This window comes from Hordeum vulgare, chromosome 3H (genome assembly GCF_904849725.1).
Source record: "Hordeum vulgare subsp. vulgare chromosome 3H, MorexV3_pseudomolecules_assembly, whole genome shotgun sequence".
Taxonomy (NCBI): domain Eukaryota; kingdom Viridiplantae; phylum Streptophyta; class Magnoliopsida; order Poales; family Poaceae; genus Hordeum; species Hordeum vulgare.
This window is the reverse complement of record NC_058520.1, coordinates 497,751,257-497,766,066: the sequence shown is the minus strand read 5'-3', so window position 1 is coordinate 497,766,066 and position 14,810 is coordinate 497,751,257.

The window sequence follows — 14,810 nt, the reverse complement described above, 5'->3', positions numbered from 1 at the left end:
TGTAGCGTGGAAGATGTTGAGAACTCTTAGTCATTGCGTTGACAATGAAAGCATGCCACCCAAAATTATTATCTCTGTTTTCAAAGCTTGAGCTCTGGCACATCTGCAATTCAATGCTTCCCTCTGCGAAGGGCCTCTCTATTTATGTTCCTGTTGAGTCATCCACCTCTTACAAAAGCACCAATTAGAGAGCACCTGTGTCATTTTTATGCTTTGCTTTTAACTGTGTTGAGTGTGACTATGACTGGATCTTCATTGCCTTGAATTACAATGTTTAGTCAGCCCTTGGTCTTTGAAGGTGCTCTGCATTTATGTTTTGCGGTCTCAGAAAGAGCTAGTGAGATACCATCTTTTCGTACTGCTTCATGTTGTTTTGATTGAAGTGTTGACGTTTGAGACTTATTATTATTTGCTCGCTAGTTGATTATGCCATTGATATGAGTTTACCGTGAGACCTAGATGTCATTTGCTTATGTGGTTTGCTTGTGACGTTGCTGAATTTCTGGTTATGAGTTAGACATAGTTGCAACAACAAGATTAAACAGAGTTCGTCAAAGTTTTCTTTTGTCTCTCTCAGTTTGTCAACTGAGTTGCTTGAGGACAAGCAAGGCTTTAAGCTTGGGGGAGTTGATACGTCTGCGTCGTATCTACTTTTCTGAACTCTTTTGCCCTTGTTTTGGACTCTAATTTGCATGATTTGAATGGAACTAACCCGGACTGACGTTGTTTTCAGCAGAATTGCCATGGTGTTGTTTTTGTGGAAAAATGAAAGTTCTCGGAACGTCCTGAAAATTTACGGAGATTTTTTCTGGAATAAAAGAAAAATACCTGCACAAAGATCCACCGGAGGGGGCGTGCCAGTGGGCCACAAGCCCGAGTGCCATGCTGGACGGTGATGAGTTGGATGAGATCTATCATGTAATCGAGTTAGTTCTTGACGGGGATTGATCCCTAGTATCCACTATGTTCTAGATTGATGTTGCTACTACTTGGCTATGCTTAATGCTTTTCACTTGGGCCCGAGTGCCATGATTTCAGATCTGAACCTATTATGTTGTCGCCAATATATGTGTGTTTTAGTTCCTATCTTGCAAGTTGTAGTCACCTACTATGTGTTATGACCCGTCAACCCGGGAGTGACAATAGCCGGAACCACTCCCGGAGATGACCATAGTATGAGGAGTTCATGTATTCACAGCGTGTTAATGCGTTGGTCCGATTCTTTATTAAAAGGAGAACCTTAATATCCCGTAGTTTCCATTAGGACCCCGCTGCCACGGGAGGGATGGACAATAGATGTCATGCAAGTTATTTTCCCTAAGCACGTATGACTACATACGAAAGACATGCCTACATTAGATTGACGAACGGGAGCTAGTTACATATCTCTCCGTGTTATAGCTGTTACATGATGAATCAGATTCGTCACACTCATCCATCACCGATCCACTGCCTACGAGTCTTTTACTACTGGTCCTCGCTACGTTACTTTGTCTAAGCTTGTCCCTTGCCACCAAAGGGATTGGGCCACTTTGCTGCTGTCACTACTGCTGTTACTTGTTACTTTGCTGTTGCTGCTACTACTGTTCCTTACTACTCTGCTGTTACTTGTTGCAAGACTTTGTTGGCACCGACATCCTGTCAACAAGGCTTTTTACTGGCGCCATTGATACAACAGTTAGGAATAGTCTGCCTTGTCAACAGATCGTTTCTGGCACCTTGCTATCATACTACCTTGCTACTGATACTTTGCTTGTAGACACTAATCTTTCAGGTGTGGTTGAATCTGATACATTCAGCTGCTAATACTTGAGAATATTCTTTCGCTTCCCGTCGTGCGAACCAACAAATTTGGGTTGAATACTCTACCCTTGAAAATTGCTGCGATCCCATACGCTTGTGGGACATCACATGTATCCAAACCTCAAAAGCGCATGACAACCTTTTCTTCCCTCTGCGAAGGGCCTATCTTGTACCTTTACTTTTTGCCCTTGAACGAGTCATGGTGATCTTCACCAATTCCTTATTTCGCCTTTATCTTGGCTAACATCATATGCTTGGGAAAGATCTATATTAATATGTCAACTTGGAGGTAAGTATTCATGAAGTATTATTGTTGACATTATCCTTGAGGTAAGCAGTTGGGAGGCAAAACTGTAAGCCCCTATGTTTCTCTATGTGCAGCTGAAACTTTGATCTCATGAGTACCACGTGAGTTGTAGCAATTATAGAGAACGAAATAATGATTGAGTATGTGGATTTGCTTTACAAGCTCTTATTTGACTCTCTCTGATGTTGTGATAAATTGCAATTGCTTCAATGACTAAAGGCTATCTGTTGTTACTTCTCGGTAAGGTTCTTGATCCATGCTTTACTTTGTGAAGGAATTATCACTTTAGCATCAGAGATTATATGTTGGTATTGTTGTTCTGGTCATGATCATGATGAATGCATCTTCGTATCTTGTTTTGTCGACACCTCTCTCCCTAAACATGTGGACATATTTATTGAGCTAGGCTTTCGCTTAAGGACAAGCGAGATCTAAGCTTAGGGGAGTTGATACGTCCATTTTGCATCATGTTTTCATGTTGATATTTATCGCTTCTTGGGCTGTTATTTCACTTCAAGGTGCAATTCTTATGCCTTTTCTCTCTTATTTTGCAAGGTTTACATGAAGAGGGAGAATGCCGGCAACTGGAATTCTGGCCTGAAAGTGGAGCAAAGTTGAGATACCTATTCTGCGCAACTCCAAACGCTGTAAAAATCAACGAGGATTTTTTTCCCAATTTATCAAAAATACTGGTCCGAAGAAGTGCCACAGGGGGGCGTGCACGTGGCCACAAGCCTGCACGGTGCGACCACCCCCCAGGCCGAGCCATGAGGGCTTGTGGGCAGCCTGCAGGCCCACTTGCCCCCCTCTTTTGCTATATGAAGGGTTTCGTCCAGGAAAAAATCACAGAGGAGCTTTTTCGTGGATTCGCCGCCGCCATGAGGCGAAACTTGAGTAGAACCAATCTAGAGCTCCGGCAGGACGATCCTGCCGGGGAAACTTCCCTCCCGGAGGGGGAAATCGTCGCCATCGTCATCACCAACACTCCTCTCATCGGAGGGGACTCGTCACCATCAACATCTTCATCAGCACCATCTCATCTCCAAACCCTAGTTCAACCAATCTCCGTCTAGCGACTCCGATTGGTACTTGTAAGGTTGCTAGTAGTGTTGATTACTCTTTGTAGTTGATGCTAGTTGGATTACTTGGTGGAAGAGTTTATGTTCAGATCCTTGATGCTACTCATTACCTCTCTGGTCATGAATATGATTATGCTTTGTGAGTAGTAACTTTTGTTCCTGAGGACATGGGATAAGTCATGCTAATAGTAGTCATGTGAATTTGGTATTCGTTCGGTAATTTGATGTGTTGTATGTTGTTTTTCCTCTAGTGGTGTTATGTGAACGTCGACTACATAACACTTCACCATTATTTGGGCCTAGAGTAAGGCATTGGGAAGTAGTAAGTAGATGATGGGTCGCTAGAGTGACAGAAGCTTAAACCCTAATTTATGTGTTGCTTCGTAAGGAGCTGATTTGGATCCACTAGTTTAATGCTATGGTTAGACTTTGCCTTAATTCTTCTTTCGTAGTTGCGGATGCTTGAGAGAGGGGCTAATCATAAGTGGGATGCTTGTCCAAGTAAGGCCAGTACCCAAGCGTCGGTCCACCCACATATCAAACTATCAAAGTAACGAACGCGAATCATATGAACATCATGAAACTAGCATGACAGGAATTCCCGTGTGTCCTCGGGAGCGCTTTCGCTCCTATAAGACTTTGTCCAGGCTTTTCCCTTGCTACAAAATGGATTGGGCCACTTTGCTGCACTGTTGCTACTTCTGTTACTTGTTGCTTGCTACGAATCAACTCAGCACACAATCACTTGTTACCGACAATTTCAGTGCCTGCAGATTTTACCTTGTTGAAAACCACTTGTGAGATCCTTATGCTCCTCATTGGGTTCGACACTCTTACTTATCGAAAGGACTACGATTGATCCCCTATACTTGTGGGTCATCACGTACCCTTGTGGACCTTCGCGGTTTAGTAGCAACTTGATCCGAAGCTTCATGATCATCATTATTAACTTCCTCTTCAGTTGGCGTAGGCGCCACCAGAACAATTTCCCGCACTGCGCTACTCTCCGGTTTGAGAGGGGGTGTAATTACATCATCAAGTTCTACTTTCCTCCCACTTACTTCTATTGAGAGAAACTCTTTCTCTAGAAAGGATCCATTCTTGGCAACAAAAGTTTTACCTTCGGATCTAAGAGAGAAGGTATACCCAATAGTTTCCTTAGGGTATCATATGAATACGCATTTCTCCGCTTTGGGTTCGAGCTTTTCTGGTTGAAGTTTCTTCACATAAGAATCGCAGCCCCAAACTTTTAGAAATGATAGCTTAGGTTTCTTGCCAAACCATACTTCATACGGTGTCGTCTTAATGGATTTAGACCGTGCCCTATTTAAAGTGAATGCTGCAGTTTCCAATGCATATCCCCGAAATGATAGCGGTAAGTCGGTAAGAGACATCATAGATCGTACCATATCCAATAAAGTGCGATTACGACATTCAGACACTCCGTTACGTTGTGGTGTCCCAGGCGGCGTCAGTTGTGAAACAATTCCACACTTACTTAGGTGTGTGCCAAATTCGTGACTGAAATATTCTCCTCCACTATCAGATCATAGACACTTTATTTTTCTGTCACGTTGATTCTCAACCTCATTCTGAAATTCCTTGAACTTTTCAAACGTCTCAGATTTGTGCTTCATCAAGTAGATATACCCATACCTACTCAAATCATCGGTGAGAGTGAGAACATAACGATAGCCACCGTGAGATTCAACGTTCATTGGACCACACACATCGATATGTATTATTTCCAATAAGTCGGTTGCTCTCTCCATTATTCCTGAGAATGGAGTCTTAGTCATCTTGCCCATGAGGCACGGCTCGCATGTGTCAAATGATTCAAAGTCAAGAGACTCTAACAGTCCATCAGTATGGAGCTTTTTCATGCGCTTAACGCCGATATGACCAAGGCGGCAGTGCCACAAGTATGTGGGACTATCATTATCAACTTTGCATCATTTGATATTTACACTATGAATATGTGTAACATCACGATCGAGATTCATCAAGAACAAACCATTCACCAGCAAAGCATGACCATAAAACATCACTCATATAAATAGAACAACCATTATTATCTGACTTAAATGATTAGCCGTCTCGCATTAAGCAAGACCCTGACACAATATTCATGCTCAAAGATGGAACTAAATAACAATTATTAAGGTTCAAAACTAACCCCGAAGGTAGATGTAGAGGCAGCGTGTCGATGGCGATCACATCGGCCTTGGAGCCATTCCCGACGCGCATCGTCACCTCGTCCTTGGCCAGTCTCTGCTTATTCCGCAATTCCTGCTTTGAGTTGCAAATGTGAGCAACAACACCGGTATCAAATACGCAGGAGCTACTACGAGTGCTGGTAATGTACACATCAATAACATGTATATCATATATACCTTTAACGTTGCCGGCCTTCTTGTTCGCTAAGTACTTGGGGCAGTTCCGCTTCCAGTGACCTTTTCCCTTGCAGTAGAAGCACTCAGTCTCAGGCTTGGGTCCATTCTTTTTCTTCTTCCTGGTATCTGGCTTACTGGGCGCGGCAACGGCTTTGCCGTCTTTCTTGAAGTTCTTATTACCCTTGCCCTTCTTGAAACTGGTGGTCTTGTTGACCATCAACACTTGATGCTCTTTCTTGATTTCTACTTCTGCAGATTTCAGCATTGAGTACAACTCGGGAATGGTCTTCTCCATCCCTTGCATGTTGTAGTTCAGCACAAAACCCTTCTAGCTTGGTGGGAGAGACTGGAGGATTCTGTCAATTAAGCGTCATCCGGAAGTTCGACTCCAAGCGAAGAGAGACGACCATGTAACCCAGACATTCTGAGTATATGCTCACTAACAGAACTGTTCTCCTCCATCTTACAGCTAAAGAACTTGGCAGAGACTTCATATCTCTCGACATGGGCATGAGCTTCAAAAACTAGTTTCAGCTCCTGGAACATCTCATATGCTCCGTGTTGCTCAAAACGCCTTTAGAGCTCCGTTTCCAAACTATATAACATGCCACACCTAACCACAGAGTGGTCATCACTCCGCGTCTGCCAGATGTTCTGAATGTCCTGGGCCATTGCGGGAGCAGGAGGGCCACCTAGCGGTGCATTAAGGACATAAGCCTTTTTAGCTGCTTCGAGGATGAGCTTCAAGTTGCGGACCGAGTCCGCATAGTTGCTACCATCATCTTTCAGCTTCTTTTTCTCTAGGAATGCATTGAAATTGAGGTTGACAGGTGTGTTGGCCATTGGATCTACAACTTTTAGACTAAGTTCATGACAATTAAGTTCATTTAATCAAATTAAGTATGAACTCCCACTTAAATCGACATCCCTCTAGTCATCTAAGTGATACATGATCCATGTTGACTAACCCGTGTCTGATCATCACGTGAGACGGACTAGTCATCATGTTGAGCAACTTCATGCTGATTGTATTCAACCATACAACTCATGTTCGACCTTTCGGTCTCTTGTATTCTAGGTCATGTCTGTACATGCTAAGCTCGTCGAGTCAACCTAAGTGTTTCGCGTGTGTAAATCTGGCTTACACCCGTTGTATGCGAATGTTAGAGTCTATCACACCCGATCATCACGTGGTGCTTCGAGACAACGATCCTTCGCAACGGTGCACACTTAGGGGAATACGTTCTCGAAATTTTATGAGGGTACATCTTATTATGCTACCATCGTTATAAGCAATAAGATGAAAAACATGATAAACATCACATGCAATCATATAGTGACATGATATGGCCATTATCATCTTTGCTCCTTCGATCTCCATCTTCAGGCATCGCATGATCATCATTGTCACCGGCGTGACACCATGATCTCCATCATCATGATCTCCGTCATCGTGTCTCCGTGAAGTCGTCATGCCAACTACTACTACCACTACTACTATAGCTAACTGTTAGCAATGAGGTAAAAGTAGTAAACACATGGCGTTGCATCTCATACAATAAATTAAGACAACTCCTATGGCTCCTGTCGGTTGTCATACTCATCGACATGCAAGTCATGAATCCTATTACAATAACATAATCGTTTCATCATCACACATGTAACATCACAACTTTGGCCATATCACATCACATGTCAAACCCTGCAAAAACAAGTTAGACGTTCTCTAATTGTTGTTGCAAGTTTTACATGGCTGATTTGGGTTTCTAGAAAGAACGCCTTCTTACCTACGTGACAGCCACAACGATCATATGCCAAAACTATTTACCCTTCATAAGGACCCTTTTCATCAAATCCAATCCGACTAGAGTGGGAGAGACAAACACCCGCTAGCCACCTTTATGCACGGTGTGCATGTTGGCGGTGGAAGCTGTCTCACGTAAGCGTACGTGTAAGGTCGGTCCGACATGCTTCATCCCACAATACCACCGGAAAAGAATAAGACTAGTAGTCGCAAGCAATTGACAAGTCAGCACCCACAACCTTTTGTGTTCTACTCGTGCATAGAATCTACGCATAGAAAACCTGGCTCGGATGCCACTATTGGGTAACGTAGCATAAATTCAAAATTTTCCTACGCCATATTCAGATCTTCCTATGGAGAGACCAGCAACGAGAGAGGGGTGAGTGCATCTTCATACCTTTGAAGATTGCTAAGAGAAAGCGTTGCTAGAACGCGGTTGATGGACTCGTACTCGCGGCGATTCAGATCGCGGTGTGATTCCGATCTAGTGCCGAACCACGACACCTTCGCGTTCAACACACGTGCAGCCCGGTGACGTCTCCTGCACCTTGATCCAACAAGGAGGAGGGAGAGGTTGGGGAAGATCTCCGGCAGCACGACGGCGTGGTGTCGATGGAGAGACGAGGTCTCCCGGCAGGGCTTCGCCAAGCACCGTGGGAGAGGAGGAAGAAGAAGAGCAGGGCTGCGCCGAGAGAGAGATGGAAAACTGTATCTCCAAAGACCAAAACCCCCACTATATATAGGGGGAAGGGAGGGGTGGCGCCCCATTCAGGGTTTCCCCCTTGAGGGGGGCGGCAGCCCTAGATGGGAGAGGGGGGCGGCGGCCAGGGAGAAGAAAGGGTGCGCACCCCTAGGTGGGCCTTAGGCCCACCAATGCCTAGGGTTTCCCCTCCCTCCCTCTCTGGTGCACCTGGGCTGAGTGTGGGGGGGCACCAGCCCACCTAGGGGCTGGTTCCCTCCCGCACTTGGCCCATGTAGCCTTCCGGGGCTTGTGGCCCCTCCCGGTGGGTCTCCGGAACCCTTTCGGTGGTCCCGACACTTTGCCGCTGGTGCCCGGAACATTTCCGGCGTCCAAACCCATCCATCCTATATATCAATCTTTACCTCCGTACCATTCCAGAGCTCCTTGTGACATTCGGGATCTCATCCGGGACTCCGAACAACCTTCGGTAACTTCGTATAACAATTCCCTATAACTCTAGCGTCATCGAACCTTAAGTGTGTAGACCCTACGGGTTCGGGAATCATGCAGACATGACCGAGACACTCTCCGGCCAATAACCATCAGCAAGATCTGGATACCCATGGTGGCTCCCACATGTTCCATGATGATCTCATCGGATGAACCACGATGTCAAGGATTCAATCAATCCCGTATACAATTCCCTTTGTCTGTCGGTATAAAACTTGCCCGAGATTCGATCGTCGGTATACCTATACCTTGTTCAATCTCGTTACCGGTAAGTCTCTTTACTCATTCCGTAGCACATCATCCCGTGACTAACTCCTTAGTCACACCGAGCTCATTATGATGATGTTCTGCCGAGTGAGCCCAGAGATACCTCTCCGTCACACGGAGTGACAAATCCCGACCTCGATTCGTTCCAACCCAACAGACAGTTTCCGAGATACCCGTAGTGCACCTTTATAGTCACCCAGTTACGTTGTGACGTTTGATACACCCAAAGCACTCCTACGGTATCTGGGAGTTGCACAATCTCACGGTCGAAGGAAAAGACACTTGACATTAGAAAAGCTTTAGCATACGAACAATATGATCTAGTGCTATGTTTAGGAATGGGTCTTGTCCATCACATCATTCTCCCAATGATGTGATCCCGTTATCAATGACATCCAATGTCCATGATCAGGAAACCATGATCATCTATTGATCAAGGAGCTAGCCAATACAGGGGCTTGCTAGGGACACGTTGTGATCTATTTATTCACACATGTATTACTGTTTCCTGTTAATACAATTATAGCATGAATAATAGAGGATTATCATGAACAAGGAAATATGATAATAACCATTTTATTATTGCCTCTAGGGCATATTTCCAACAAGACTAGTCTCTCTCAGCTCAAAACACTCATTGATAAGTGCAATAAGGTGGTGCTCTGTCTAGATGACCTTGAAGAACTCAGACCCCTGTTCAGACATGAAGCCAATTTCAGAGTGATTGTAAAGCTACACCTAGACCACCTGTTGCACTTACAATTCCTTTACTAGAAAAAGAGATCTACCATCATATTCATCAAGGCTGGGGAGGAGAATACTATGTTTTTCCATGCCATGGCAACTGAAAGATATAGAAGAAACTCCATTTCATCCCTTAAATTGGGGGATGGATCTGTTATATCTCATCATGAGCATATTGTTGGCTATTTTTGGTCCTCTTTCAAGAACAGAATGGGTTCCTCTCAAGGAATTAATCTGGCCTTCAATCTCTAGTCTCTCATTCATAGGGTAGAAGGGCTAGATGTTCTTACATTGTCTTTTACCAAGGGAGAAATGGATAAGACTGTCAAAGAAATGCCCATTGATAAAGCTCCTAGTCCATATGGTTTCAATGGACTCTTTTTCAAGAAATGCTGGCATATCATATGTCCTGAGTTTTACCAGCTTTCAACGGACTTTCATGCAGGAATTGCAAAGATGGAAAATATGAACTCCTCATACATTACTTTGGTGCCCAAAAAGAGTTCTACTGAGCAAGTAGGTGATTTTAGGCCTATCTCCCTCACTGGTATGGAACTTAAATTCCTTTCCAAAATGGTTACCAATAGACCGCAGTTACAAATCATGAAATGTATCCATAAAAATCAGTATGGTTTCATCAAGTCCAGAACCATCCAACACTGTGTTGGATGGACATTGGAATACCTACACCAATGTCACCACTCAAAAAAAAACCATTGTCATCCTCAAACTTGATTTTGAAAAGGCCTTTGACTCTGTGGAACATGAATTCATATTCCAGATTCTTAGGCACACGAGTTTTAATGATAGGTGGATATTATGGGTACAACAACTATTCACTTCTGACTCTTCCTCTGTTCTTATGAATGGAGTTCGTGGTAGAAATATCATGTGCAAGTAGGGTGTCACGCAGGGAGATCCCATGTCCCCTCTCCTTTTTGCCATTGCTACTGACTTTCTCCAATCCTTGGTAAATCAGTTGTTGGAGAATGGACTCATTCAGCTGCCAATACCTTGCCATGATAAAGACTTTCCAATAGTCCAATATGCAGATGACACTCTTATGATTTTGCCTGCTGTGGAGTCCCAGCTACTCGAGTTCAAAAATATGCTTATGCTCTTCTCCCAATCCACTAGTCTTCAAGTGAACTATCACAAGTCTGGTCTGTTGCCTATCAACATTGATCATGGAGAACATCAAAGGCTAGCTTCCTCTGTTGGGTGTAAGGTAGGATCACTACCTTTCACCTATCTTGGTCTGCCTGTTGGGACAACCAGACCAAGGATTATTGATCTAATGCCATTGGTGGATAGTATGGAAAGGAGGCTCTCTTCTAGCTCCTCCTTCCTTGCTCAGGGTGGTCGTTTGCAATATCTCAACTCAGCTTTGTCCTCTGTTCCATCTTTTTCCTCTGTAGTCTGGACATACCACCAGGGATCCTTAAGCAGTTGGAAAGGATACAGAGACAATGTCTCTGGCAAAAGAATGGCCAAGATCATGCACCTTCTCTTGCGGCCTGGGACTTAGTGTGCAGACCAAAAATGAAGGGTGGTTTGGGATTATGAATCTGTCTGTACAAAATGAGGCACTGCTTCTTAAGCATGTGGATAAGTTCTTAAATAAAGCAGATGTGCCCTGGGTTGATTTAATATGGAACACTTACTATCAGAACACAGTTCCACAGGTACCTCCCTTTGTGGATCATTCTGGTGAAAGGATATCTGCAAGAGAATGGACAACTTCAGAGTTCTCACCTATGTCCAACCAAACAGAGGAGATACTTTCCTCTTTTGGTTTGATTCCTCGACACTAGGCGACTCCACCATGCCCCTAGCTCTTCGGTTCCAACGACTGTTCTCCTTTGTTATTGATACATTCTGCACTGCTAAGGAGGTTTTCCAAGCTTTTCAGACAAATAACATGACCAACATGTTTCACTTGCCTCTTTCTGACAGAGCCTTCCAGGAGTTGGAATTAGTCACCTGCCTACTCCAAAACCTTGATAGAGATCAGTCTAGCAAAGATGTCTGGCTTTGGAGTAGTGGTAGTACGGTTTACTCTGCTAAGAAATACTACCTTCATGTCCATTAGCCCATTATTCCCAACCCTCTGCTCAGTTGGATTTGGAAGAGTTCCTGCACCATGAAGATCAAAATGTTTGCCTGGATGCTCATTATGGACAAGCTGAATACCTAGGATATGCTTGAACGATGACACTGGAGAGTTTCTGATTCAAACCTATGTGTTCTTTGTCATGCCAAGGTCAAAGAGGATAGGGATCATCTCTTTTTCAACTGCCTATTCAGCAACGGGGTTTGGAACTACCTTCAGATCACGTGGCAAGGTACTTCCATGTGGGCCACTTCATTGGCAGCCAGGAAAGACTTTCAACATCCTTTCTTCTCTGAAGTAGTGTTCACTGCTTGCTGGAATATTTGGACAGTCAGAAATACAAGGATTTTCACCAATGAGCGTCCCAGATACAGTAAATGGAAGTCTAGCTTCACTCATGATATCTCTCTTTTAGACTATAGGATTAAGGCTAGATTTAAGGAAGATCTCCTTAAGTGGATCTCCTTCCTACCTCCTTGAGGTTTGTATCTCTCCAACCATCCCTATTGTCTATTCTAATCCTCTCATGTACATATACTCTCTTTATATTGGAATAAAAGAAAAGGCCGTGGGGTGATTCCCTACAGTAGGTGGTGAAAAAAGTGACGAAAAGGGACGAAACTGAGGACTAACGCCCATGAAGAACTTCACTTCTTTGTTGAAGGAGAGGTGCGAGCATTCTTCGAGTCAAACTTCCTTGTTGGGCCAGTTGTAGTATCCGCAGGTTCTTCATCTGAATCAGAAGTGCGGAATGAAGAAAATGAGTTGTCCACCAAGTCAGGAACTAGAATATTCTTGAAATTCTTATTTGGTGTCCATGACCAATCAAAGTCTTCAGTGAATTCCAATTGTTCAAGTTCCTTTGGAGTCTTCAGGTGGATGATACGTCCATTTTGCATCATGCTTTCATGTTGATATTTATTGCTTTTTGGGTTGTTATTTCACTTCACGGTACAATACTTATGCCTTTTCTCTCTTATTTTGCAAGGATTACATGAAAAGAGAGAATGCCAACAGCTGGAATTCTGGCCTGAAAAAGGAGCAAGTTTGAGATGCCTATTCTACGCAACTCCAAAAGCCGTGAAAATCAATGTGAAATTTTTTGGGAATATATAAAAATACTGGGCGGAAGAGGTACCACAGGGGCGCCACCTGGAGGCCATAAGCCTACCAGGCCCGACCTACCCCCCTCGCCGGGGCTGGAGGGCTTGTGGGCCCCCTGTGGCCCCTCCGGCGCTCATCTTTTTCTATATGAAGGGTTTCGTCCGGATAAAACTCAGAGAGGAGATTTTTCGTGGATTCGCCGCCGCCACGAGGCGGAACTTGAGCACAACCAATCTAGAGCTCCGGCACGACAATCCTGCCGGTGAAACTTCCCTCTCAGAGGGGGAAATCATCGCCATCGTCATCACCAACACTCCTCTAGTCGAAGGGGACTCGTCACCATCAACATCTTCATCAGTACCATCTCATCTCCAAACCCTAGTTCATCACTTTTAACCAATCTCCATCTCACGACTCCGATTGGTACTTCTAAGGTTGCTAGTAGTGTTAATTACTCCTTGTAGTTGATGCTAGTTGGATTATTTGGTGGAAGAGTTTATGTTCAGATCCTTGATGCTACTCATTACCTCTCTGGTCAAGAATATGATTATGCTTTGTGAGTAGTTACTTTTGTTCCTGAGGACATGGGATAAGTCATGCTAATAGTAGTCATGTGAATTAGGTATTCGTTCGATATTTTGATGAGTTGTATAATGTTTTTCCTCTAGTGGTGTTATGTGAACGTCGACTACATAACACTTCACCATTATTTAGGCCTAGAGGAAGGCATTGGGAAGTAGTAAGTAGATGATGGGTTGCTAGAGTGACAGAAGCTTAAACCCTAGTTTAGGTGTTGCTTCGTAAGGGGCTGATTTGGATCCACTTGTTTAATGCTATGGTTAGGCTTTGTCTAAATTCTTCTTTCGTAGTTGCGGATGCATGCTTGCGAGAGGGGTTAATCATAAGTGGGATGCTTGTCAAAGTAAGGGCAGTACCCAAGCGCCGGTCCACCCGCATATCAAACTATCAAAGTAATGAACGCGAATCATATGAACATGATGAAAACTAGCATGATAGAAATTCCCGTGTGTCCTCGGGAGCATGTTTCCTCCTATAAGACTTTGTCCAGGCTTGTCCCTTGCTACAAAAGGGATTGGGCTACTTTGCTGCACCGTTGCTACTTTTGTTACTTGTTGCTTTCTACGAATCATCTCACCATACAATCACTTGTTACCGATAATTTCAGTGCTTGCAGATATTACCTTGCTGAAAACCACTTGTGAGATCCTTCTGCTCCTCGTTGGGTTCGACACTCTTACTTACCGAAAGGACTACGATTGATCCCCTATACTTGTGGGTCATCAAGACTCTTTTCTGGCACCGTTTCCGGGGAGTGAAGCGCCTTTGTGTTGGGGAACGTCGCATGGGAAACAAAAATTTTCCTACGCGCACGAAGACCTATCATGGTGATGTCCATCTACGAGAGGGATGAGTGATCTACGTACCCTTGTAGATCGTACAGCAGAAGCGTTAGAGAACGCGGTTGATGTAGTGGAACGTCCTCACGTCCCTCGATCCGCCCCGTGAACAATCCCGCGATCAGTCCCACGATCTAGTACCGAACGGACGGCACCTCCGCGTTCAGCACACGTACAGCTCGACGATGATCTCGGCCTTCTTGATCCATCAAGAGAGACGGAGAGGTAGAAGAGTTCTCCGGCAGCGTGACGGCGCTCCGGAGGTTGGTGATGATCTCGTCTCAGCAGGGCTCCGCCCGAGCTCCGCAGAAACGCGATCTAGAGGAAAAACTATGGAGGTATGTGGTCGGGCAGCCGTGAGAAAGTCGTCTCAAATCTGCCCTAAAAGCCCCATATATATAGGAGGAGGGAGGGGGACCTTGCCTTGGGGTCCAAGGGACCCTCAAGGGGTCGGTCGAGCCAAGGGGGGGAGGACTCCCCCCCCAAACCGAGTTGGACTTGGTTTGGTGGGAGGAGTCCCCCTCCCTTCCCACTTCCTCCCTCCTTTTTTTTCTTTTCCTTTGATTTCCTTCTCTTGGCGCATAGG